Here is a 24,378-nt window from a genome sequence, read left to right on the forward strand (position 1 = left end):
CGAGGTGGGGGTGTATCCCACACACCTGCAGGGGATGGGCGCCGTCCCATCTAGGAGACCACCCAGAGAGGCTAATGGGGCTGCTCTCCTGCCTTAGCTGGCTTTGAGCTCATGCGCTAAGTTCCAGAGGTCCCAGGTTACAGGGGGAACAGGGTCCCCCCTCTCCCCTGAGCTGTTGCTTCCTGCCAGCAGTAAACTTCCAGGCTTCCTTTCCAGCGCTGCTGGCAATGAAAGGGAGGGTGAGATCCTTTTCAGGGGGGACATAAATAGGATGGTCTCCAAAGTGCTAATGCAGGGGTGGGGAACCTTTCTTGGGTGGGGGGCCATTGGCCCACAGAAAAATCAGTCGGGGGCGCAAAACGGAAACAATCCCTCACTGACCGGTCCCTGACTGAAAAGGAGAAATGCTCCCCGCATTCCCCTCGCACATCAGAGCCCCGGGAACCGGATCCAGGCAAGCCGGGGGCCGCATCCAGCCACCGGGCCTTAGGTTCCCCACCCCTGAGCTAATGGGACAGGTCTGCGTCCTGGCACCCGCCCCCCTCTCAGTTCATTGTGGGGTGTCCAACAGCAGCTGGCACTGGTCTAGATCAGACACAGACTGAGGGTCATGGCGAAGGGGGGGGAAATACCTTGTAAAATTCTCCTGACTGCGCTGAGGGGGGTGTGGGCACTTTGGCAAAGACAGCGAAGCAAAGAGACACTGAGAGAGGGAAAGAATCAAGTGATTTAACATGATCGGTCAGCAGCTCGGTCGCTGCATTGCTCTGTTTCTCCCAGGTTCTGTGCTCTTGGATGGGGTTGCCTTGGTCCTGTCTCAGTTCCCCAGTGGACGGGCCTCATCCTCATCACACTATGTTGCCAAAGATTAGCTGTCCTGAACCAAAGTCCGCTGGGAATCAGTGAGCTTTGGAGCAGGCTGCCCCGTTTGCAAATGAACAGGGCATATGCTGATTGCTGAGAGATGAAACTCCTGCTTTGTGGACTTCTGCTGAGACCTTGTGATGGGCCACACTATTTATCAGGGGCTGCTGATTTGCTCATTCTCTAACCTAGAAGTAGGAACTCCCCAACTCTGCTTCTGGCTTGTTCTGGTGCATTTGGAAAGTGGTAAAATGCAGGCCACCTCTGTAGTTTTGGGAAGAAGAGTGGGCCAACCACAACACCAAAAAACATGTTTCATTTCTTTGGTTAGATACCCAAGTGCTAGTTCACACAGTATCTAGGCATCTAGGCCCTACCATCAGATCTTCCCCTTAGTCAATAAAGAAAAGAAAGTTTAAATACCCCTTATTCTCTGTCAGGACCCCAAACATAGTTAGTGAGACAGGATCCTTCAAAATAGGCCCTAGAAGTCAGTGTATACAATCGACACCAGCTGAGATCTGGCGCCACATCGGGAATCATCCTTCTCCAGTCACAGACAGCTCGTTAAATAAACAGCTTTAGGGAAGCCCTATAGTCCAGGAAATCTCAGAGCCATTCTACATGGGATTTTCTCATGCCCTTAGTTATTGTTGCGGGGGCGTTAGAGGGATCAGAATGCATCCTCTTGACACTAGCCAGGCATTTTTTCCCATCCTGTTGTCATTTGGGCTGACAGGGAAATGTCACGTGATGGAAGGCTGTGTATCTGAGATTCGGCTTACATGAAACACCTTTGGGATGCATCTGATGAAGTGGTTTTGATCCACGAAAGCTTATGTCCGAATAAATCTGTTAGTCTTTAAGGTGCCATAGGACTGCTCATTGCTTTGGGAGTGTTGTCATTGATTTTTCTAATGGTCTAAACAAATGTGGCTATTATGCCACCTACAATAAGCAATCATCAAAAGCTTGCAGGGTCCCAGGGACATAAGAACATAAGAACAGCCATACTGGGTCAGACAAAAGGTCCATCTAGGCCAGTATCCCGTCCGTTGACAGTGGCCAATTCCAGATGCCCCAGAGGGAGGCAACAGAACAGGTAATCCTCACATGATCCCTCCCCTGTCACCCATATCCAGAGAAAGAGATTCATGGAGGTTAGGTCCATCAATGGCTATTAGCCAGAATGGGTCGGAATGGTGTCCCTACCCTCTAGCTAGCTGTTTTTTGAACCCTGTTAAAGTCCTAGCCTTCACCACATCCTCTGGCAAGGAGCTCTAGAGATTGACTGTGCGCTGAGTGAAGAAAAACTTCCTTTGTTTGTTTTAAACCTGCTGCCTATTAATTTCATTTGGTGACCCCTAGTTCTTATATTGTGGGAACAAGTAAATAACTTTTCCTTATTCACTTTTTCCACACCAGTCATGATTTTATAGACCTCTATAATATCCCCACCCCCTTGGACTTTTCAACTTAGTCTCCTCTTTTCTAAGTCTTTTTAATCTTTCTTCACATGGGACTCATTCCAAACCCCTAATCATTTTTGTTGCCCTTCTCTGAACCAGGGACACAGCTGCTCTGTCTGAACACTTTAAAAAGATGTACATTGTGGTAGGTTTGTCCCTTTTCAAAATCATCTTAGGGCTCACTGTTACTAAAATTAAGATGCAGTTGAGTAAGTCATGGTCTAAGGTCATAGCAGGGAGCCAAGAACTCTACCTCATCAGGATGTTGTAAGGATTAATTAGCTATATTTAAGAGCCAGCTCTGACCCTAAGTAAAAGAGGGAGTATAAGAACAGCCATATCGGTCCAATGGTCCATCTAGCCCAGTATCCTGTTTTCCAACAATGACCAGAGCCAAATGCTGCAGAGGGAATGAACAGACCAGGGCAATTCAAAAGCCCCATCCCCTGTCCAGTCCCAGATGCTAACAATTAAGTATTCAGGAAGACGCATAATGTGGGGTTGTATCCCTGACCACTTTGGGTTCAAAAAAGAATTTGTTAAGTTTACAGGGAATGGTTGTGTCAATAGCTGTTAGCCAGTTATACTTTTGTCCTTCACAATATCTCATGGCAAGGAGTTCCACAGGTTTGCGGTGCATTGGCTTGTTTTAAACCTGCTGCCTGTTGATTTCATTGTGTGGCCACCAGGTCCTGTGTTATGCAAAGGAGTAAATAGAACTTCCTTACTTGCTTGCTCTACATCATTAATGTATTTTACAGATCTCTATCTATCCCCTCTTCCCCTGGTCATCTATAGTATGTTGCTCAGAGTAGGGGACTAGGAGCTAGGATCCTTATTCACTGTGTGACTTTTAGCAAGCCTCTTTACCTTCTCTATATCCATTAGTGCAATAGAAAGCTGAGGTACAATGTTCTTGACCGACCATATGAGAAGCATAGGTGGCTTGTGGTAGCTCTTGGGAGATACACTGCCCCACTGTGCCTCTCTACAAAAATGGAATTTCTAAATGGGGTATCCTCCCTGTCCCTCTGGTTGACCCTCCTTGAATCCCCTTCCTCCTCCCTCCAGGCACCAGTTGCTCCTGAAGGGAAGTATTATGAAGCTTAATGGTCTCAAATCTCTTTAGAAAGTAATGTATGTCGTGTGCTGTCGAAATGAAAAGTTTGATGATAGAAACATGCATGGTATAAATTCAGTCATAGAATCATAGAATCGTAGAATATTAGGACTGGAAGGGACCTTGAGAGGTCATCGAGTCCAGGCCCCTGCCCTCATGGCAGGACCAAATACTGTCTAGACCATCCCTGATAGACATTTATCTAACCTACTCTTAAATATCTCCAGAGATGGAGGTTCTACAACATCCCTGGGCAATTTATTCCAGTGTTTAACCACCCCTGACAGTTAGGAACTTTTTCCTAATGTCCAACCTAAACCTCCCTTGCTGAAGTTTAAGCCATTGCTTCTTGTTCTATCCTCAGAGGCCAAGATGAACAAGTTTTCTCCTTCCTCCTTATGACACCCTTTTAGATACCTGAAAACGGCTATCATGTCCCCCCTCAATCTTCTTTTTTCTAAACTAAACAAACCCAATTCCTTCAGTCTTCCCTCATAGGTCATGTTCTCTAGACCTTTAATCATTCTCGTTGCTCTTCTCTGGACCCTCTCCAATTTTTCCACATCTTTCTTGGAGTATTGTGTCCAGTTCTGGGCACCAGATTTCAACTGAGGCCTAACCAGCACAGAGTAGAGTGGAAGAATGACTTCTCGTGTCTTGCTCACAACACACCTGTTAATGCATCCCAGAATCATGTTTGCTTTCTTTGCAACAGCCTCACACTGCTGACTCATATTCAACTTGTGGTACACTATAACCCTTAGATCCCTTTCTGCCATACTCCTTCCCAGACAGTCGCTTCCCATTCTGTATGTATGAAACTGATTGTTCCTTCCTAAGTGGAGCACATTGCATTTGTCTTTATTAAACTTCATCCTACCTCAGACCATTTCTCCAATTTGTCCAGGTCATTTTGAATTATGACCCTATCCTGCAGATTAGTCGCAATCCCTCCCAGCTTGGTATCATCTGCAAACTTAATAAGCATACTTTCTATACCAGTATCTAAATCGTTGATGAAGATATTGAACAGAGCCGGTCCCAAAACAGACCCCTGAGGAACCCCACTTGTTATGACTTTCCAGCAGGATTGTGAACCATTAATAACTACTCTCTGAGTACAATTATCTAGCCAGTTCTGCGCCCACCTTATAGTAGCCCTATCTAAGTTGTATTTACCTAGGTTATTGATAAGAATATCATGCAAGACCGTATCAAACACCTTACTAAAGTCTAGGTATACCACATCCACCGCTTCTCCCTTATCCACAAGACTCGTTATCCTATCAAAGAAAGCTATCAGATTGGTTTGACATGATTTGTTCTTTACAAATCCATGCTGGCTGTTCCCTATCACCTTGCCACTTTTCAAGTGTTTACAGATGATTTCCTTAATTACTTGCTCCATTATCTTCCCTAGCACAGAAGTTAAACTAACTGGTCTGTCTCTTTCATCAGTTTTCTGTGTGACATATGGTCCCACCCATCAGCATGCAGGCATGGACAGTCAAAACTCAAACTCTACTTCAACTCTTTTGCATGCTGTTACTGAGCCTAGGAATTTGGAAGCTCTATTACAGAGTCATTTTAAATAGAAAGCAGAGGAGAAATATGCTCCAAGGAGACGGGCCAGAATTTTCACTGGTGTAAACTGGCATCACTCTATTGCTTTCAATGGAACTAAGACTGGTTTACACCAGCTGCAGAGCTGGCCCAGCTTTTCAAGTAGAAAAAGAAAACACGTTTATTGCAAAGAACTGTTGTTGTTCCTAGCTACATTTTTCTTTCTCCATGTGTACAACATGACAGTTTCAGTATGAAAAATGACTTTGATGTCCGCTTCCTGGTGGCTTTTAGAGATCTTTTTCTAAATTACACAAGTTCATTTGTTGTTTGACTCTCAAAAAAGCAACCCATGCTGTGTTTGATTTCTTTTAATTGCATCACACTCTTTCAAATGTGCGAATGACTAAACAGTGCTTAGCAGGAGAGCTTTGGCAAATATACTGTGTGACATCACAGACATAAGCACAGCTCCTCCTGTGGATATAAATCAGTAGAGCTCCCTTCCAGTCGGTGCAACTACTCCATTTCCCACCAGCTGAGGATCTGGTCTTCTGTGGAAAAGAGCACCCTTCGTGATTAGAAGGCACCTACAAATTTGGACTTTGAGGTTCTATTCTTAACTTCCTGTGTGACCCCGGATATACCAGATGACCCTGCTGTTTACCCATCAGTAAAACAAGGATAACAACTACCTAATTTGTTAGTATTGGGGAAATTAACTACAGTTCGACACTCTCTGGTCTGGCAATATCCATGGTCCAGCATGATTTTCGTTAGCCGGATATCCACTTAAGATGGGGGTGATCAAGTTTCTCACAGTCCCATAAAGTTTGTTTACATCCACCCGTCCTGGCTCCAGTGTTCTGTGCTGTTGTTTAGCTCTGATTTACCCCTCACTGTCTTCTAAGAGCCCAGCAAGCAGTGCAAGTGTTAGTACTGTCCCAAGACAATATTGACCTCCTGTAGTTTGGCAAATTCTCTGGTCCGGCACCAGTCAGGTCCCGAGGGTGCTGGATTAGAGATGCTCAAACTGTAATTCATATTTTAAAGCCACTGTGAGATCTTTGATAAGTCTGTGTATAAGCACAGTGGTGTTATCTGGTTTTTGGTCCTAGAACAATCTGCAGAAATATTGCTTGAAATCTAAATGTATTCCCTAGTACCTCCATGGACTATTATCAGCTGAGTGACCTATACCCTTCCTGGCATGGTGATACATATCCCCAAGCATACAATGCAATCGTCAAGAGTATCGGTGCAATTAATAAGGACATATTTGCATAGCTAATAAAGCATTTTAGGAAGCTATTTGCTCAGCAAGGGATGAAACCTTAATCACACCCAATGCCCCTGTAGGAAGCGTAGGCTTCTGGGCATGTAGTAATAGGAGTTCTGCGTTCCGATGGAGAGGGGAACCCATGGACTCTGCAGACCGCTGGAATTAAACTTACACCCTGACTGGATATGCCAGAGCGTCTTTTCCAATAGAGGGTGCCAGCTGAATGCCTAGAGGCTGAATTTCCAGAGGTGTTTAGGCACCTAAAGATTCAGATAGGTCCCGAAATACCTTTCAAAGTCCAGCCCGCAATCCATATTTGATCTCAGGCTGCCAGCGTAGTGCTGTATAGTGGTGATGCTCCTCAGGGTCCCATGGCTGGGAGACACCTCGCTGCCCTTACCTGGGTCTTGTGGTGGTCGGTTCCGATTCCTCTGGGCACAGGCAGCACAAGCACCCACCTCTGCAGAGCCATGACAGATACACCGCATGTTCCTCTGGAGTACATTAGAATCATAGAACCATAGAGCTGGAAGAGACCTCAGGAGGTCATCGAGTCCAGCCCCCTGCTCTAGGCAGGACCAATCCCAACTAAATCGACCCAGCCAGGGCTTTGTCAAGCTGAGACTTAAACACCTCTAGGGATGGAGACTCCACTACTTCCCTAGGTAACTCACTAGGAGGGCGGTGAAGCACTGGAATGAAATAGTTTTTCCTAATCTCCAACCTGGACCTCTCCCACCACAACTTGAGACCATTTCTCCTTGTTCTGTAAGTCATTAGACTTACCTTAATTGTCCTCCTTCAAGGGCAGCCGAGCCAGCTGCCTTGTTCTTCATGTGTGGGGAGAGCCCCGTTCCTGCTGTGTTTGTTTCCTAAAAGGAACACCCCAAAGTCACTTTCAGGCTAGAGATGGGGCCCTAGTGAACACTGGCTCAAGCCCCACCCCCTCCATCCCAAAGCATAACATCTCCCTTGGGCCCACTTCTGTTTTTACCAGGAAAGGGCTATATTCTGACTCACTCTATGCACCCTTTCGGGGGGGGAGTAAGAATACCCTATCCCTGCTCTTGCTGGACCCTGGTCCTATTGCATAGGAGTAAATAGGGCCACTCACATGCTTATTCCAGCTCCAGAGCACGTGGGCAGAGAGGAAGGGAATGGGCAGCCTGGGCATGCTGCGTACATTGCTACCTCCTGAGAGCAAGAAGGGAGCAGGGCAGGGATCAGAAGTGTGTTTCTGGCTCACAAAGCTTCCAGGTGCTACTCTTTGGCAATGTCTACACTTATGGCAGCATGTAGGATGCAGGTGTTATGTGTGGAACTACACGCTGCAGGGAAAGACTCCAGCAGCCAGGAGGTGGCAGGACACTATACTGCCAAAAATGGCACTGCAGATATGGGAGGTGCTGCTTGGGAGTATGGAACTACAAGTGTGGGGGGAAGGAAGACACAGCTGGCCCTGTGAGGAATCATGAGGGGGAGGGGGGGATCCTCATGCTCCAGGTGAAGTGGCGGTGGGGAGGGGGAAAATCATTAGGCTGGGTGGGGCCTAAATCACGGAGGGGTGGGGCAAGGGAATCTCCACATGCCTGTGAGGAGTGGCGGGGAAAAGAGAGTGCCCAGGCCCAGAGAGGAGCGACGTGGGGTGGGGGGAAGGAGGGTATCCCTAGGCCCCTGAGAGCTGTGCGGGGGAGGGAAAGGATTCCCATTCTCCAGGTGAAGTGGTCTTCCCTCACTCCTGCCCCTTCCCATGTTGGTCTAGAGAGTTCTGGGTCCTGCCACGAGGGCGGGGGGCTGGACTCAATGACCTCTCAAGGTCCCTTCCAGTGCTAGTGTTCTATGATTCTATGCTCCTGACACCCTAACTTAAAGCAAGAGCAGAGTTTGGTTGTAAGAGGAAGCTGCCTACCAAATTTGGTGGTCCCAGTTGTTACTGTTTAGGAGGAGTTTTTGCACAAACAGATGGACAGACATTTCATTTCAGATAGATAGATAGATAGATAGATAGATAGATAGATAGATAGATAGATAGATAGATAGATAGATAGATAGACTGATTGCTTTTCACAGGACACAAGAAGCTTTTTCCCAAGGGGGTTTGCAGAAAATCCAGGCTATTGGCACCACGATTGTGGCTCTGACTTCAGCGATTACATCATTTGTAAATTATGTGACAGGGAAAGGGTATTTGTTTTGCAGCTAATCTGAGAAGGAGCTGCAGTCAGTGCTGTTGTGAATGGCAAATGTAATTCCATATTGGGTACATGGAGGGTTGTTGTAAAGGGGGATTAGGAAGGCTGCATGAAAGGAAGTATTGCAAGTATTACTCAGTGTTTATTCCCTTTTATATTGGGTGGTCAACAGGGCTAGAAGTGGCAGAACTGGTTTGGAAAATGCAATACGCTAAACTGCACCCTGCTATAAAGCAACGGGCCAAATACATCCGTGGTGTAACTCCGCTGTGTGAAAATCAGGCTTATATCTGAGAAGAATTTGGACCGATCCTTTGTGCAACTTAGAATCAAACCATTTTATGGGAACTATTGCAACTTCCAGTCAAGTCTGCTATAGGAGCTCTTCCATCCCTGATCGAGAGAGCTGGAGGACTTAGGCTCTGAGATTTCTTGCTGGGAAGAGGGGCAGTATAGATGTACCCTGAGTCAACAGATTCAGGCTCATCCAATGGGGTGAAAATAACTGCATAGATGTTCCCACTCATGCAAGGTGGACCAGGTCTCAGAGCCCAGGTTCCAACCCAACAGGGAATGACAACACTGCTATTGTTAGCCCTGACGCATGTGTTCCATGAACTCACATCAGCTGATCCAGCCGCTGGGACTCACTGCTGTGTGGCTTGGGGGTATCACAGTGTAGAGGAACCCTCAGTCTTTTAGCTCACACCTTTGAAATTCATACTTCAGCGCTGGGTTCAGTCCATAGTAAAGGTCGAGATACTGTTTGTTACACCAAATCACTTGGAATTTTATTTATGTACTGTTTTAGTTCTACACAGAACTGAATGCAGATTCTATTGAGGTACAACGAGCACAGCCACTGAGTCCCATGGCATATCTGCTTGGGAGCAGAATAGGAAATGCTGAGAATCCCATAAGAAACCCCTTTTCCCAAGTGTTTCCATTCCATTTTTCAGAAACCGGAGATTTGGATAGTCCGATTCAGTTTGGGGGGTCTTCCCTGAACCAGTCCCCTCAAGACCTTGCAGAAATCTTTAAGGTTCATTGCACAATAATAGCCTACTGCTCTAAGGTGTTGAGCCTTCTTGGTTCGCTTTGACTTCAAGGGAACTGAGGGCAAAGTTGGATGAATAATTGATTGACTCTTTTCCCATTTTGGGGGGAATTGCCAGTGAACTGAACATTTTCAAGTAAACATGAAAATGATTTCTCCCTCTCTCTCTCTCTCTCTCTCTCTCTCTCTCTCTCTCTCTTTTAAATCAAAAAGCTTTTAAAAAACAAACTAGTTTTGGGTCACATAAAACCTCTCATTTGACCCGATACAACATTTTCTTGTTTGATACAAGCAGATATTTTTAACATTTAATTTGTTTACATAACAAAAGTCATTTTAAAGAGTGTTGCATTTAAAAATGTCAAAATGAAACATTTTTTCAGAACTTTGAAAAATCCCGCAAACTTTTTTTAAACCAAAACAAATTGGTAAAATCTACACCATTTCACAAAAAGTTTCAACAAACCTGAATAGGCATTTTTTGCCAGAAAAAAAGTTCATGTCAAAAAATTTCATCTAGCTGTAATTGAGGGAGGCCAACACTTCGTAGTATCAGTTCTTAAAAGAGATACACACACACCCTAAAACCTTGGATCTGATCATACCTACCCAGTGCTTGAAACCTAAACTGATTGTTTAAAATAGATCTATTTATCCCATACCCAAACTCTAACAAATTGTAGGGAGTTTGAAATCTGGACCAGAATCTAGGCTGAAACTTTGTATTGGCCCTGCATGTATGTTTTAGACTTCACTGTTGAAATGACAAATTGACCTTTGTCCTTTTAGTAGCTCATTTGGGCCTTCCCATATAAAGAACCAACTCACTGAAAATCTCCAGACTTATTTCTCATCTTCTGGCTGAAGACTGGGAAAGAAAAAATACCAGATGTTCTGAGATACATTTCTTATGGGAATTCTAAAAAACAAAAAGTTGTCGTATATTTAATTGCCATACTTTTATAGTATGGCATTAGTAAATGGGCATTTTTAGGATTCATCTAGTAGCCCTCCCTTTTTTTCTGTCACCGGAACCACCAGAATCTAACAGAGAGGTAGTGTGTGTGTGTGTGTAGATATGTAGCTAGGTTTTGTATGTTTTAGTATGATTAGTAAAAATGATATCTTGGAAACCAGATGTATCCATATGGCTTTCTCCTAATCAGAATGTTGTGTAGAGCAGTGGTTTTCAACCTTTTTTTTATTTGTGGACTCCTAAAAATATTTGAATGCAGCCATGGACAACTTTGGAACTCTATTGTCTGTATGTAGAGTTGAATTCTGTTTGGTTTTTGGTCTCATTCACGGACCCCTTAGACCAGTGGTCTCCAACCTTTTTACACCCAAGATCACTTTTTAAGTCTCAGATCAGGCGAAGATCTACCGCTCCGCCCCTTCCTTGAAGACCCGCCCCTTCCTTGCAGCCCCGCCCTCTCTATTCTCCTGTCCATTACTTGCTATCCCCAGCCCTTATCTCTGTTAAACAGTTTATTTTTAAATTATGCAATATATAAAATTAAAATCACATGTTTATAGTTCTGAAATAAATGATCTTTTTTTTAATTCATGCTATTTAAATGTCAAATGAAGCATTTACAATTATACATTTTGTTCTCTGCTATTTTGTAAATCCAAAATCAAGTATTGATAATTATATATTTTTTCTTCCAATAACAAAGTCTCAGTGTGACACCTGTGACTGAACAGTATCTGCCAGTGTCTTGAAGTCTGGGTTGTAGTCTGAGATTGCTAGTCATATACAGTGCATCAGATGGGCATCTGTGATCCTGTGCTCAGCCTGGGAAGCTTGCTCCAGCACAGCTAGAGCTAGACGCAGCCTCCCTGGGCTGAGCGCAGGGCAGCCGGGCTGGAGGGAAGAGAAGCGGCTGCTCGGCCAGCTGGCCATGGTGCTCAGCCAGGGTGCACCAAGCTCCACATGGTCAGGCACAGAGGAGAAGCCGCCAATCAGCTGGAGCACAGGGCAGCCTCTTTCAGCTGAAAGCCACAGTCAGCTTGCTGGGGTGTTTCAGCCCTCCCGACCTCCCAGCTCCCACCATTCCTCGCAGCTACTCACCTGTGTTGTTGCTCGGTGAGTAGCTGCTCCTCAAATGAGGAAATCGAATGTAAATGTATTGCACAGGCGCACAGTTCAGAGAGGGCTCAAGAGCTACTCTTAGAGCCCCTGAGATCTACCAGTAGATTGCGATCTACTGGTTGGGGACCACAGCCTTAGACATAGTCCATGGACCACAGATTGAGAGCCTCTCATGTAGAGAGTAATGCTACTGCATGGGCCCTAGTGGTTTTTATACTCTCTGATTCTGCATTAGTAACTTGGTATTTAGGTGCCTAAAATGGAAATGTATCATTTTGCCCAGATCTAGTTGGAACCCTGCTGAACTGGAGACCCTAATAACATGGATCCAGGGCTATTAGCAATTTGTAGTGCTTGTCCCCTGGCTAGCCCCTGAAACATAGTCTATAAAGTTGGCTGCTGCCTCCCGTTGTTTTCAATGAGATCAAAGCTATGCCCCGAAGCAAAATGGCTCCCAGCGTAATTCAGCTACTCCCTGAAGCTTCTTAATAAAGTGCTACCAGACCATTTGTTGTTGTTTTTCTGTAACAGACTAACAAAATGTGTAGATGGTATCGTGAGCTTTCGTGGGCACATCCCACTTCTTCAGATGTCCAGAGTTATGAGTTTAGGATGTGCACACCCAAAATATCCTAAACTCATAACTCCAGTCATCTGAAGAAGTGGGCTGTGCCCACAAAAGCTCATGATACCATCTACATGTTTTGTTAGTCTATAAAGTGCCACCAGACCATTTGTTGTTTTTTAACTTTATTAAGGGCAGCTTCACTTCCACATGCAGGTAGACTGGAGGGAAAGGGCAGCCATCTTGCTAACTTCACCCCCATTGACAGTGATAGGAGATGGCAGCCATCTTTAATTTGGGAAAATCCATGAGTTGGCGTCTTTCGTCATGTTTTCATGAGACAGATGAAAAACACCACAACATTGCTAGAATGCTGCGGAAGTCACATGAGTTGGCAATCCTTGTGCTGGGGTCCCATTCCCCACTGCGGCCCACTGGCTGGAAGAGCAGCCATAGGCGAATGGGGGAAGGGCTGGACTGTCTCCCCTCCGAAGTCACCAGTTGAACACTGGCTCTGCTTCGGTTTGCTCTAAATCAGGCGCTGAGGTAGTGACAGAGCTAGGCTTAAAACTTACGGAGTTACTCTGCTGCCAGACCGTAGCAGCCGATTGCAAAACCATACCAGAGGGAGAGACGGTTAGAGCCAAATGGCCAGTCACTGACACTGAATACAGTTTCCGTAATGAGAAATGTCATACAAACAGGAAAAAATAGAGAACCTGGAAGATTTAAAATGACTGTGATTCAAAGTCGTAAACCTCTAGACATGCTCTGTGAAACCATGGGGAAAATGCCCTGTGTTAAATAAAACTTTCGGCAGCGGTGTTATGTGGCACTGTGGACTCAGTAATCATCAGCAGAAAGATTTTGCAGTATATAGGACTATATGGGCATATATCAATTTAATTTGTTTCTACACTGGCGTCTATAATGCACCGTTTTGATAGGTAGTATATTTGTTTCAGTGGGGTGTAGTGGTTAACAGCATCAAATGTAATAGTATCAAGGGCTAACTTTTAAATCACATGAAGTAGGAGCTTTAAATCACTTTTACATTGCCCAGATCCTGGGACCATCCGAGAGCAGGTCTGATCCCTTGATAATCTAGAGCAGCCCTGTATCAGGATGTTCTAAATTATGTCCAGCTGCCTTAGGTACTGCTCCCATGTGGAGACCATGTTAATATTGCCTTCCTCCTGGGAAATCACCATGCGCAGGAGTCAGGAAGATTAGAGTCAGAAGGGGATCCCTTGTCACTGGCTTTCTGGCTGCTTTTTGCTGACAGTGTTGCAGAAGAACTGGATTAGACCCGAGAATCAGACCCATAGCCGAGCGAATGCAGGATTGCAAGTGACAAATTCTCATTCTGCCTCAGACACCTCAGCTAACCTCCCAGGAGTGTGCTGTGGACGTATTTATTAATGCCTGTGATGTGCTTTGAAAATTAGGGATGCTATTATTGAGCCAGACTCCCCGCTGACGTACAGGTAGTGACGCAATGAGAGTTTATAACAACAGAGACTTTTGCCCAGGGTAGCTAGTTTGACATTTTGTAGAAGAATTCTTTAGATGCTTAACATTTCTTTGACTGAACAATGTGTCACCTCTTTGTTCCTGAGCGTTCACCTTAGTTTGGATTGGTTTTTGCCCCTCGTAAGAAATCCAAATTGTACTTGCCTAGTAGATGTTTTTAAACCAGTCCCGTGGCCTTGTTAATTCAAATGCATAGAATTTTATCGCACAGATCTAGAATGTAGCACTTAACAACCCGTTCCTTCTCCATTAATCCAAATTTGGGCAAATATTAGCTAATTAAATCTAGTAACGTGGTTAATGAGCTATGCTATAAGCTTGTTGCAAAGTAAAGCTTGGGTGCAGATGCAGTTTTGAATGCTCTTGCAGGGCAGCTACGGACTCATCTTTTAGTAGCTTGTTGTGAATTGATTCTGCCAGAACAAATAGAATTATCTACCGCTACTCACAATTTTGTGATGGCCACACACAATGATATAAAGGCATCGAGCTCAGAAAGTAATGCTGCCCAGAGAGCTGTAATTTTGGAAAATTTCAGCTAAGATGGCTAAAATGGCACTTTTGAGATTGAGGTGAGGAAAAAAACCCACCTTTTTTTCCACATTAAAAAAACAAAAAAAAGTCACCGGAATTTAAACTCCGGTACTGCCATGCTTTGGCACAGGACCTTGAAATTTTGTAGGGGGTTGGCTGTGTTGTCAGGGATGTGCCTTTTATCATCCCCATAAAAATCCACTTAACTGTAGCCACATTACAAGCCTTTGGAAAACAGCCGTGTTCATATGTTCAATAAAAACTTCTTAGAACAGTAGTTTTCAAACAACAGGTCGCGACCCAGTACAGGATCACGGAATGTCGGGCGCTGGGTCCCGTTGCTGCAGGGGATCAGGTGACCAGTGGGGGTGCTAGGGTAGCTCCCTGCCTGCCCTGGCACCACAGACTGAACCGTGCCCCAGAAGCGGCTTGCAGCTCGGCTTCTATATGTGGGGCCAGGGGGGAGAGTGCACAGTGCTCTGCACACTGCCCCCAAACGCTATCTCCACCCTCCCATTTTCTGGGAACCTGCGCTGGCTGCTTCTGAGGTGCAGCCTAGTCTGCTGTGCCAGGAGAGGCAGGAAGCTGCCTTAGTGCAGCGGGGCAGGGGAGGAGGGGAGGCGTCTGACTGGGAGCCGCTCAAGGTAAGCCCCTCCTGCCCCAGCCATGACCCACCCAAAGCTGGAGCTCCCTCCTATACCCCAAAGCTTTCACCCTCAGCCCCACTTTGAAGCCTACACACTATTCAAATTATGTTGGGTTGCAGCACCAACAATTTTCTTCAACTGGGTCACAAGAAAAAAAGTTTGAAAAACCTCTCTGAAGATTCCATCTGCACAAAAAGCATTCTCATGGGGGGTGAGCAGGGCTTGGCCGGCAGTTGCTCCTCTGGCGTGTTTGGGATTGTGCAGGCTTTGGGATCAGACACCAGAACTGAAGGCAGGGAGCCTTTCTTTCCTTTGCGGTCAATGACTCCATTAACTAGGACTGGCTGGGCAGACACTGGGACAGAGCCAAGAAACTTGAGGAGTGGGGAATGGGACTGGATAAGTGAAGAGAATAGGAGTAGGATGAGGAGCAATGGATGGAGAAGACATGAGACTCTCATGGGTAGGGGACACAACAGAAGAAGTTTGGGGAAAGAAGGAGAAGCGGTTGTGCCCTGTACAAAATATTCCCCTCTGAAATCTTGGATTCCATTGTATGCTTTAGAGTCTCATCATTCCTTTGCTGTCAGAAATTATCTGTGAAACCTACTCAAAGTTCTGTTCTGAAGTTTGATTTGTCCTTTTCATATGTGTTCATTTTTTTTTTATTTGTATCCTTTGGTATATATGGTTGTGACAATTTTCTTCCACTGTTTGATCTGAGGAAGTGGGTCTGGCCCACAAAAGCTCATCACCTATTAAACCATCTTATTAGTCTTTAAAGTGCTACACAGTCCTGTTTTTTGTTTCTACTCAAAGTGTGTGTTTCATCCCCCTCTACTGTTGGTCCAGATTGAAGATAACAACTCACTACTGCTGTCAATTACTCCATAAGTGGCAGATGTCTGTGGGACAGATCTAAAGCATCAGTTGGCTTTATTAAACACCTGGGACATTACACACACGCAAAAGGCTATACAGTGTTAAAAGAACTTGATTACGGTTTCAAAGCCAGGCACTCAAAAGCTAGGACATGTCAGAATTAAGGTTTTCCAAGGAAAGGAGAAGTGGTGCATTATGGAAGAGTCTGGCTGTGGTGCATCATGGGAGATTTTTCCCAGCCCTAGTAAGCATGTCCCAGCATTCCCCTCTCTGCCCCTTTCATGCAAAGTTCAGTCCGTAAGCTGCCGCAATTGACAGCGGCCCCAATTCAGCACGGCATGTAATTTTGTTTTCACTTTCGTGAGGTTACTTGTATGCTGAAAGTTGGAAACACATTTAATTACTTTGCTGAATCAGGGCCCGGTTGGGGTGAGCTGTGATTAATACGATTTCTACTGCTGAAAAAAAAAGCATGCTTGATTCTCCCTAGCATAGCACCTTGTGTCATCACTTATACCCATAAGAACAAGAAGCTCCCCTCGTAAGTGCGAGGAGAATTCTCGTTGGATGGGTAATGCTGGCAGAACAGGTGGCAACACATGCCAAGGCCCCATTCTCATTGAACACTGACAGCTGCATAGCTGGAAACCTGTTATTGGTGCTACAAGAACATGTTTAATGGTTAGACTTTATGGAATGCTTGTAGGAAGCTCCATGTATTAATCTCACTTATAGCGGTGGTTTGGCCTTGTTAACTCAAATGCATAGAATTTTATCCCAGAGCTCCAGAATGAAGCATTTAACAATCTGTTCCTTCTCCATTAATCCAAATTTGGGCAAATATTAGCTAATAGCATCTGGAAACATGATTAATGAGATATGCTATAAGCATATTGCAAAGTAGAACATGGGTGCAGATGCAGTTTTGAATGCTCTTGCAGTGCAGCTATGGATTCATCTTTTAGCAACTCGTGGTGAATCGATTCTGCCAGAACAAATAGAGTTATCTACAGCTACTCGCAATTTTGTGGTGATAACAAGCAATGTTATAAAGGCATCAAGCTCCGAAAGCAAGAAGCAATGGTCTTAAATTGCAACAAGGGAGGTTTAGGTTGACATTAGGAAAAGCTTAGGGTGGTTAAACACTGGAATAAGTTGCCTAGGGAGGTTGTGGAATCTCCATCATTCGAGATATTTAAGAGCAGGTTAGATAAACATTTATAAGGGATTATGGTGCTTGGTCCTGCCAGGAGGACAAGGGACTGGACTCGATGACCTCTTGAGGTCCCTTCCATTTCTAGTATTCTATGATTGGTAATTACAATGCAAACACTCCGTATCTCTTCATACCCTGAAATACCAACCAGGAAAAGAAGCACTGATTAAGGTAAAGTGGTGCTACACAATGCCTCATTTGCCTTTAGCGGGCATCATGGGTATGTCTAGACTACATGCCTCTGCCAACAGAGGCACGTAAAATAGGCTACCCAACATAGTCAATGAAGCGGGGATTTAAATATCCCCGCCTTCATTAAAATAAAAATGACCGCCGCACTGTGCCGGCTCAGCTGATTGACAATCAGCTGATCCGGCACAGCGCGGCAGTCAAGACACAGATCGGTCGACAGGGGAAGCCTTTGTCAACTGCTCCCTTATGCCTCGTGAGGGGCAGTGAGAGGTTCAGACAAGAGTAAGAGGGGGTGCCGCTCCATTGGTCCCAGCCTGTAACAGTGCTTTAGGAGTTCATGCTTGTCACTCGGTTGGTAAAATCTCATTATAGAACATACAGCACGTTTGAGATTTCTGCCCTGCTTTTGGACAGTCTGCCCTGAGATTGACAGACTCTGTCATGAGCCATTCTGTCCGCGTGGCAGGGTGGTGTCCTGTGAGTGGAGAATTCTCCCTGAGTGGTGTTTTGTGTTCACTTTGCTTAGCTATAGACGACTACATAAAGTCAAGGCAGTGGAGAGTCAGGTCCGCTCTGTCTCAGGATCCACATCGGTAAAACACGGGTGAGGATACCGGAAGTTCTCTCTAGTGATGTGTCGGGTGGATGAATCAATTCATGTTTTCAGAGTGTTTTCGGGACATGAAACACTACACCGGAATGAGCACTGAGAGGTATTGTTGGCTGAAAATAAAAAAAATCACCTGATAAGTTAACATCTGTAAAGGCAATTTTATAACTTGTTGCATGTACTTAACATCCTCCATATAAAGATCTCCAAGCCCTTAGGAGATGTTCATGAACTATTAAGCATCTCAGGCAACCCTAGAAACTTCACTGTTGTCACTTTGCAACTTGAAGTTCTTAGATGATCATGGATCTGTTGCAACTTGAAGTTCTTAAATGTTGCAACAGATCCATGATCATCTAACAGCCTTGCAAGTATGTTATTGTAGCAGGGGTAGTCTCAAGATATGAGAGAGCGAAGGTGAGTGATGTAGTATCTAGTACTGGACCAATTTCTCTTGGTGAAAGAGACAAGCTTTTGAAGAGCTCTGTGCAAGCTCAAAAGCTTGTCTCTTTCACCAACGCAGTTGGTCCAAGAAATAAATATTATTTCACCTGCCTTCTCTCTTTTACAGGATTGTTGTCAGGCTGTTCTGAACATCATGGCGCTAGAACTCAAATCTTCTTGCTCACAAAGCATGGGGCCCCGGTTCTATACTGAAAAGTATGCAATTCAAGCAGCGTACACATGTGAACCTACCAGTTCATGACAGCTTCCACTATCTCTCGTTTGCTATAGGGGAAACTGAGGCACAGCAAGATTATTAGGTCAGTGAAGAAGTCAGCAGCAGAGTTGGAGTTAGCACACAACTCGGCAACTTCACATCCCCATGCCTTAACCACAAAGCCGTTCCCATATAAAAATTGCCCGGTTGGCACAGAATGCTGTATTTCATAATGTCCGATATTCATTGGTATGGTCAGTGCAAGAGGGGGATTACTGGGGGGGCTGGAGGATATGGCTCTTTATCAACAAAAAGCTATCCATTAGGATTAGCTAGAGTCCTTTCCTAATGCAGTTGGTATGAAGCCAGAAAGCCGTAGGCTGAACCTTTTCACGCTGTGAGAAAAATCCCAGCTGCCCTTACGGCATTTTAGGGGGAGATTTACAAAAGCACATTGAGCAGGGAGTGACCCCATTCCTGTTTCCTTTGTTAGTCGTGTATCCTTCCAGCCCACTGTTCTGGGGGTAGATTTTCAGTCAGGAAGCAAGAGTTCTAGTTCTAACTTTTCCACCCGCATGATGTGGAGCATTTCATTATGCTGCTCCGTGCCTCAGTATCCCCCATATAAAATTCAGATGATACTCTCCTTTGGAAAGCACTGTACGATCAGTTGGCGACCAGGGGCGTTTGGCAAGGCAGTTCTGCAGGAAAAGGAGAAGCAACTATGTGATCCTTGTGGGAGTCTGTTGTTATTATGTGTTTCTTTACTTGCCCTCTGCCTGCTTGATAGGAATATATTGTGGTGTGCTAGGAGGACTGTGTGCTGGGCCTAGCAACTGGCTAGGCCAAGCTGAGAGCTTTCTAATGAGACTCTAGTCTGCCAGCATTTGGCCCCTAATCCCTTAGGATCCTTTGACAAGGGGGCAAGGCTAACTGAGAGAGAGAGGGGGTTCCCAAAGACAATTCCTAAAAGAGCAGAAAACATGGGAGTTTTGCAGGGAACGTGAATACAGCCACATCTAATGAGCCTTCTCTAAACTCGGGCCAATAACCACCCACACACGCACCACCACCAAGCCCACACACACAAAGAAGAAACAAACGCACACGTGCACCCACCAAACCCTGCAAGAGTAAGACTCACGCAGGCAGACGTCCAACTGGACAGTGGGGGCTATGCAGTTTATTGCACCGAGGGCAGCATGTACAATTATCCGCCTTGTGCACACATGGCATGCGTATGCATTTGGTGTAAGGAGCGCCTGGCCCGCAGAGACCAAGTACGTTCTCCTGAGATCAGAGTAGATGAACTGGAGGAGCTAAGGGAGACCAAGAAGTACGTAGATGAGACTTTCCAGGACACATCAGAGTGGTCCCACTCCAAGACTTTTATCCTCCTCAACAGCACCAAGGCTGTCAGTCTCAGGGAAGGAGAAAGGCTATTGTTTCCCTCCACTCCAACTCAGCTATTTCAGACTTTGCTGCCAGAGGAAGTCATGGTGTCCCCGTGCATTGAGGATACCCATCTGGGGGAAGGAACCTCCGTTCTCAGGAAAAGACGGTAATAGTAACGAGGGAATCAGTTATCAGAAATATGGACGGCTGGGTCTGTGGTGACCAGGAGAACCACATGGTCAGTTACGTGCTGGGTACAAAGATTGTGGCTCTTTTGAGACATCTAGACAGGCTTATGTGCCTTTCTCAGGAGGAGCCAATGGCCATGATACGTGTAGGTGTCAGTGATATAGGGAAAGGTTGCAGGGAGGCCAAATGTAGGCTTCTAGAGAGAGGTTAAACACCGAGACCTCCGTAATAGCATTCTCTGAAATGCTTCCAGTTCCATGCGCAGGGCCAGTTAGATGGGTAGATCTGCGGGGTCTCAATGGATGGATGAGATGAGGCGTTCAGAGGATGGATTTCGGTGTATTTAGGAACTGGGGAACCCTTGGGGAAAGGAGGGCCCTCTACAGGCAGGATGGCAGCCACCTAAACCCAGATGGAATCGGATTGTTGGCATGCACGTTTTTAAAAAGTGATGGAAGAGTTTTTAAACTAAGGCAGGGATGGGGAACCTAAGGCCCGGGGGCCGGATGCTTTCCTGGATCTGGCCCCCAATGCTTGGGGCTCCTCCCCAGAATTGGGGAGCCCATGTTGGCACTCCACCCTCCCCCCCAACTCTCCCACCATGGGGATGGAGTACACAGAATCTACTAGCCTGGACCCTCTTAGATGCCCCCCACATTCCGCCCACACACGAGAGCCTTTCTCCTTCTGTCAGGGGCCGTGTAAGTGAGGGCTTGTTTATTTGTTTGGTTTTGCTTCCCACTTGTGTGTGGCCCCATGACTGAGTTTTCTGTGGATCAGCGGCTCTCAACCCACAAAAAGTTCCCTGCCCCTGAACTAAGTAGGCTGGGGAAAAGTCAACCAATGTGAAAGAGGACACAGGTCAGAGAGATTCATCCCTTAGAAGAGGATTTATTAAAGGGATTTATCTATATTCCTGTAAAGAGGAGAGGCTAGAGAATAGTGTGCAGAGGCAATCAAATGACAAAGAGTCCCGTTCAATTACATCACAGGAAAGCAGGCAACTAAATCCTGACAAGTTTTAAGTGCTTGTAAATAAATGCTAGAAGTGTAAATACGAACATTTCTATTGTAGCTTCAGTGCCTGGTATTAAAAGAGGTTATTGCTATTCTAGGTATCTCAGAAGCTTAGTGGATCTACGATAAACAATGGGATACAATAATACCGGGACACAAAATATACAGGAATGACAGAGTGGGTGATGCTGGTGAGGTATTGGCACTGCTGGCAGGGTGTGTGGGTGGCTGGTAAGTTTTGTCTAGGTGTGAAGTTAGCCCACCCCAAAGTAGCTTGATGTTCTGAACCTTTGTGTATCTGTAAAGGGATCCAGATACAACAAACGAGGGGCATACAAGGAATACATCATCATACTGATATAATAAAGCTCTGGATGGAGATGACAGGTGCATTGTAAATGTAGGATCTTACCTCAAGGCCATCAGTGTAACTGGGAAAAAGGAATCTGCATCTATTCCTAATATGGATCAAACTGTTGTCTGTGGTTATCGGCCCTGCTGGCTAGTGGCAGGATCAGTCTTGGGGGCAGTGGAGATGAATTATAAAAGGTTAAATGCATAGCTCAGGTCTCATTTCTGCTCCTTATCTAGGCTCAAGTCTGGCTTTGCCACAGACATCCTGTGTGATCTCGGCCAAGTCACTTAGTCTTTCTGTGTCTTCGTTTCTTGTCTGGAACAGGGGACAATAGTAGGGTCCTACCACACAAACTTGGTTGCTAGCCACAGGCAGTTCACTTAAAGCACACTAGAGAGTGACATATACATGAAAAACAAACTCCTTTGCGAAGCCTGTATCCCTTGCTTACCTGCTGTGTTGTTGTTGGAGGGGTTACCTGAGAAACACAAGTTCCCCCAGACTCTGTGGAAATGTATGAGTGTCTGGGGCCTTAGGAGGAGCATGGCACTGCTTTGGGGAGCTAGATAGCTGGGGATCCTGCTGCCCCAGCAGGGTGTTAGATACAGGAACTGAATCTGAGACTCAACGCTAGGAACAGTGACCTATTACTGCCAAGACCCAGGGGACTTAGAAGCATGTGAGATCCAGGCCTGTTTGGGACAGCAATTGCCTCACATTGATGGATAGTGATAGACACTTGGACACACTTCCTGCAGGGTGATTGGAAACAAAAACTGCAGCGTGATCCTGTGGCCTGAGATTCGGTGCCAGGGACACTTGGTACGTCTACACAGCACCGTTATTTCAGAATAACGGACGTTATTCCGAACTAGCCTAGTCCGTGTCTGCACACAAGCGGTAACTTCGACATAAGGTCGAAATATTGTCGAACTGCTTACCCCGACTCCTATGACCTTCATTGTCCGAGGAGTGAGGGAAGTCGGAGGAAGAGCGCTCCATTTCGAAATAAGTGCCGTGGAGACATTCCCAAATTCAAAATAAGCTATTTCGACTTAAGCCACGCAACTTGAGCTCTGATAATTGCCTAGCTTATTTCGAGTTTAGCCCTGCTGTGTAGACGTTCCCTTGCAATATTTACCAGGCAACCTCGGCTTTTCTGCAAAGGAAAAGAGACCCTGCTACTGCGGATCCGGACAGCTACCTCAGGCCGCATCAGAAGTCAGCATGTGCTCCAACCTGAGCTACAGTCCCTTGCACATGGCTGATGTCTTCCCTTTGTGTGTGTTAACAGGCTGTAATCTGTTTCATCCCAGGCTGCCTTCCTCAGGAACTGGCACAATGGGACCTTTTCTCTTTACGGCAGCCTGTTCCCATACCCACTGACGTCAAAGTCCTAGCTCTGCATCCAGGCAGCTGGGGCCTGATTCCAAACCCAATTGGAGTCAATGGAAAAGATTCCCATTGCGTCGACATCCGTCGGACACGGGGTGGCGATGAGAGGGGGACAGAAAGCCAAGTCACACACTGATTCGGCAGCAGAGCTGGGATTTGAGCCTAGGTGACCCAACCCCTGAATACCTGGCCTCACTACGCCTCCCTGCCTCACTTATGCTTAGAGAACAAAGCAGGGTTAGATGTGGAATGGCCACCAAACAGAAAGACACCCCAGAACGAAGAAGACTGTCAGCCGATCACTTGGACTCGAGGCCCTATATGAACACAGCCTGTGGAGGTCTGCCAAGGAATCTGTGTTTTTAAAGTTTAATTAATTACAAAATGCACGAGGAAAGTTCTCCGAACTCTTGCTATTTCTGTTGGTGGGGTCCTTTCTGTAGGAATTATCTTGAAGGCAGCGTGGCTGTGTTGTGAAGTCGGGCTGGCACACTGCCACCGGCTTGCCTGCCTTCTTTGCTAACGAGATCGGACGGCGGACTGGGTAAACGCAATCTGTGAAGTTACAGCATTTGCCTTCAGCGTGCTTGATGCTGAGAGGAGACTAAGCCAAGGCTGTGGGCCAGAGTTCATTGGGAGTCATGTCAAATCTGCTTCAGAGCTGGTGTGTCTCTGCTTTTAAAATAGCCCGTCTTTGGCAGTACAGAGCAGTGGCAGTCAGACACAAGGGCCTCGTTTCAAGAGACACCGTGCCGGCTTAGCACCAGGTTTTGCATACCCTTATGTGAGTGACCCTGACTGCCTGGAACCTGATCTGTCTGTCTCATGCATTTATAGGACTCCCGTGACTGCAGGCCCTGTACACCACACACGGTTTCATCCACCACAACTCATGATATAATACATTGGTTTGTCTCTAAGGTGCCATAGGGCTGCTCGTTACTTTTGAATGTAATTATTCTCACAGTGCAGCCTGTTTTACTGTGGGGAGAATAGTACTGCCTTGCCTCACAGAGACAGAGTGACTTGCCCTCAGTTACCTAGGAGATCTGTGTCACAGCAGGGCCAGCTCCCCTTAGGCCTTGCAAGCCTGTGCCAACCTCTTAAACCATCTTGTTAGTCCTGTCTTTTGTTTCAGCAAGACCAGACTATGCAGCACTTTAAAGGCTAACAAGGTGGTTCATTAGGTGATGAGCTTTCAAGGGCCAGACCCACTTCCTCAGATCAAATTGTGGAAGAAAATTGGCACGACCATATATACCAATTGGTCATGCCAATTTTCTTCCACAACTTGATCTGAGGAAGTGGGTCTGGCCCATGAAAGCTCATCACCTAATAAACCATCTTGTTAGTCTTTAAAGTGCTACATAATCCTGTCTTTTGTTTCATTGTTTATGATTGTTAGAAAGCATTGGCAATAATATTACAGTAGCACCAAAAGGATGCTGTCAAAAGTGGGGGCCCGTTGCACTAGGCTCTGTACGTATACACAGTAGGAGATGGCCCCTCCCTCAAAGAATGTAGGTGTTCAGTTCTCTAGCATGT

General features: G+C 45.8%; 1 protein-coding gene across 1 annotated transcript in view; it reads left to right on the plus strand.

The window, feature by feature from the left end:
* The window catches only part of ADRA1D (adrenoceptor alpha 1D), a 74,965-nt gene that overhangs the window by 2,255 nt on the left and 48,332 nt on the right, over positions 1-24,378 (plus strand). The window lies entirely within an intron of this gene.

The sequence above is a fragment of the Pelodiscus sinensis genome, chromosome 5 (assembly GCF_049634645.1).
Source record: "Pelodiscus sinensis isolate JC-2024 chromosome 5, ASM4963464v1, whole genome shotgun sequence".
NCBI classification, from domain to species: Eukaryota; Metazoa; Chordata; order Testudines; family Trionychidae; genus Pelodiscus; species Pelodiscus sinensis.